We start from the raw sequence: 3,917 nt of genomic DNA, 5'->3' as shown, positions 1-3,917 counted from the left end.
AATCATTTAAACAACCAAAGGGCACATTCTGCAAGCCTGCCTCCTGGCTGCCAGCACACAGCCTTTCTCTTTCCATGAGTCTAGAGTCCTCAGCTGGTCTATCTTTCCATGTCCTCACCTCTGCCTCCATCTGTGGTGTCTCTGTTTCTCCCTCCAGCTAGGTTTTTAAAGGAGCCATCTCAGAAGCAGAGACTGAAGATCCTAGGACCATCAAGAAGCAAGAGCATGAGTGACCCATGAGACATCAAGAGGCAATGGTAGAGACAACAGCAGAGGTGGTAGCATGGAGAAACAGAGTAGCTTCAGGCTTTAGGCCTACGGAAGCTGAGTACCTACAGGCAGGAGACTGGCTTGTAGAATGTACTCTTTGAGCATTTATAGACTAGCTAAAAGAGCTTTGTATCACTTGCCTGAGTAGGGCAAAGGCCAAGAGGCCACATGGCTGAGAGGCCAAAAACAAGAGTGAGTTATGCCTGCAATATGGCAGACAAGAGGTGTTCCTGATTGGCGAACTGCTGTTTCCTGAGTTGGTTTTGATTCTGAATGGTACCCTGTTCAATTCCCTAATAAGCCCCATAATCGTGAGTATTGCTATTAGTTCTGTGTGGTCATTGCAATGGATTATCAAACCGAGATGTGGAGCAGAGAGTGCTATGGGAGAGAAGGTTGGTGTCTGAATAGGATACAGAAAGTTGTAGAATGGAAGCATATCTGACCTCTGTTTACTTCAGAGTAATTGGCCTTGGCTGATTTTGGGTTTGATTCTCTATCCTCCCTCATGAAGTCAGAGGAAGTCAGACATGGCTCTCCCACACGTTTTGTTTTTGTTTTTCAAATTATAAATTTGTTTTATTACTAATAAATTATTAAGTAAAATCAAAGAGGACCACATATGTATAAAACAAGTTGCAAGAAAACAATGAGCCATAAAACCTGATGGATGTAATTCTGTGATCTGAATTCCAAGAAAGACTGAAAAAATACATGTGCAGTTCTGAAATGAGTAGTATTTCTCCATAGAAACTTGAATTTTATCATTTTATACCTCTTAATTAAAAAATGAATACATAATATTACCAGTGTGTATTTTAAAAATTAGAAAACACTGCTAGTATTACATATTCACTTTTCCCCCCTTTTATTATTGTGAACTGAGTGATAGTTTACATGGGAGAACATCAGCTTTACACCATCGTTACATTGCAAGGATTATAATCTCCATGCATCATCATTCAACAGTATTTGCTTCCATTCCCTCTGTTTTTTTAGGGTGGGAGGGGTTAGGAAGGTGGACACAAAACACTCAGGAATACATAATAATTTAAACAGCCAAAGGGTACAATCTGCAAGCCTGACTCCTGGCTACCAGCACTCAGACCCTCTCTTTCTGGGAGTCTAGAGTCCTCAGCGGCTCCCTCTCTCCATGTCTTCATCTCTGCCTCCATCTCTGGTGTTGCTGCTTCTCTGGATAGTGTCCTGCATTCCACTTGTGCTCTTCTCTCTTGATGGTCCTAAGGTCCTCTGTTTCTGGACTTTAAAATTAACCACTCCCCCATTTTTGTTACAAAACTTCTACCTTTACAGTTGTGACAGTCTCAATTAATCATGATAACAGTTACTCACTACTGAATCATAGGAATCTTATCACCTTTATCTTTTTACCAGACCCATCTAGACAAGATGAAAACTATTTTATGGGGACTCTATCTTCTTCTGCACACTCTTAAACTAAACTCCTTCTTGAAAACTTGTAAGCTTTCTCGCCCCTCATTTTAGGTAGCCAATGTCTAAGTTGCCCATCCCTATCTGTATATATTTATATATACCCTGTATACAGAGGGGATAGGATTGATACTTGATGTGAAGACTTCTTCCCTCTCAGTTGATATTTTTGAGCTACTACTTCCATAAGTATAGGTCAAGTTAATCAACCTGTAGCAATTAATACACATTTCCTTTATCAAAAAAATATTTTAATCTTCCTCTAGTCGAGCTCTGATCATCAAGCCATCAAGGCTAGGTCAAATGGGTACTGTCTGCAAGTTTGGGCATTTTTGTGCATCTCCCCTCACTTCATATCCACTGGATGCTTTACTCTCAGCTCTAGTACTCTGTGGCTATGTCCTTGTCCATGGGCTCAGGAGTCCCCAGATCTCACTATACTTTGGACTAACCAGCCCTTCATCTTCTCTCTCTCATCTCCAGGTCAACGGTAGTTTATGGAATGTGGTTAAACTCAGCCCATTTCTTCATGGTTGCTTTTCTTTCCCTTCCACTCACCAGTAGACCAACATGGTCACCATCAAGCTTACATGCCTGCTCATGTGTTCCCATTGAGTTTCAGCCTTAAAGGGGGGTTTGTCCTGAAAGGACTTGATTGCTTGCCTTGATGGCTTCCTGGCAAACAACTTGCTTGTTCTTGTAGTTCCCACATGGTTTTTATACCCCTAAATATGAAACAACCATATTATTCAGCAATTGGAGAATTCCTAAGTAAAATATAGTGAAAAGTTTAGACTGATATTTTATGAGGTTTTAAAAAATTGTAATGTATAAAGCACTGTTGTGTTGTTATTAAGTGCTGTCTCGTCGATTATGACTCATAGTCACCCTGTATAGGGTTTCCGAGGAGTAGTTGGTGAATTTGAACCACCAACGTTGTAGTTCAAATTGACCTTGTGGTCCAGTGCTTTATCCCACAGCACCGCACCGTAGATAGCATAAGTTAAAGTAATTCAGTTATGTGGAAAAAGAACACAAAATATATGCAGGTTGTGCTATAGCTATGAGAAAATGTATATGTTGTTACAACTCTGAGAAAATATATACATTCAGCTAATAAAGCAGAAAGGAAGAGAAACATATCAACACCACATTAGGATATGGGGATTCTGAATAGAATATCTTTGTTTTAAAATTTACTTTTATTTCATTTATCGAGTCCTGGTGTGGCACCATAGGATAAGTACTCGACCTCAAGGTTGATTTGAACTACAAGGTCAGTGGTTCAAACTCACCAGCCGCTCCTTGGAAACTCTATACAGGGTCACTAAGAGTAGGAACCGACTTGACAGCACTTACTAACAACAATCATCTATTTTGTCTTCTACTGTTTGTGTGTTTCAGTTATGTTTAACAGTGCATTTATGCCATATATTAGAGTCCCTAAGTTTGTTCCTATTTTTTCGATGATGATCTTTATAGTTCTAAATTTCACATTTAGGTCTTTAATCCATGTTGAATTTGTTTTTGTATATGGTGTGAGCTATGGGTCTTCTTTCATTCTTCTGCAAATGAATTTCCAGTTTTGCCAGCACCATTTGTTGAAGAGACTATCTTTTTCCCATTTAATGTGTTTTGGTCCTTTGTCAAAGATCAGTTGACTGTGGATGAATTTATGTATGCATTCTCAAGTCTATGATCAGTGTATAGAATCAAAGTTCCATTGATCAATGTATCTTTCATTGTACTAGTACCAGGTTGTTTTGACCACTGTGGCTGTGTAATAGATTTTGAGATCTGTGAGAGGCCTCTAACTTTGTTCTACTTCTTTGCTTAGCTGAGGCCTTTTTTCTTTCCATATAAAGTTATAGTGACCCGTTTTTCCATCTCTTTAAAAAAAATGTTGAAATGTGGTTAGGATTGCATTATTTCTATAAATTGCTTTGGGTAGTGTTAACATTTTCACAATGTTAAGTCCTCTTATCTGTGAGCATGGTATAGTCTTCCATTTTTATAAGTTTCTTGGTTCCCTGTAATAGTATATTGTAGTTTCCTTTGTATAGGTCTTGTTTCTCTAGCTAGATTTATTCCTAAGTATTTTATTTTTTGAGTGGCTATTGTAATTATTTTCCTAATTACCTTTACAGAGCTGTCTTGTTTAGAGTAGAGAAATCCAACTGATTTTTGTATATAGA

The sequence above is a fragment of the Chrysochloris asiatica genome, unplaced genomic scaffold (assembly GCF_000296735.1).
Source record: "Chrysochloris asiatica unplaced genomic scaffold, ChrAsi1.0 scaffold00056, whole genome shotgun sequence".
In the NCBI taxonomy this organism is placed as follows: Eukaryota; Metazoa; Chordata; class Mammalia; order Afrosoricida; family Chrysochloridae; genus Chrysochloris; species Chrysochloris asiatica.
The sequence above is the reverse complement of the archived record's forward strand: the minus strand, read 5'-3'. Positions refer to the sequence as shown.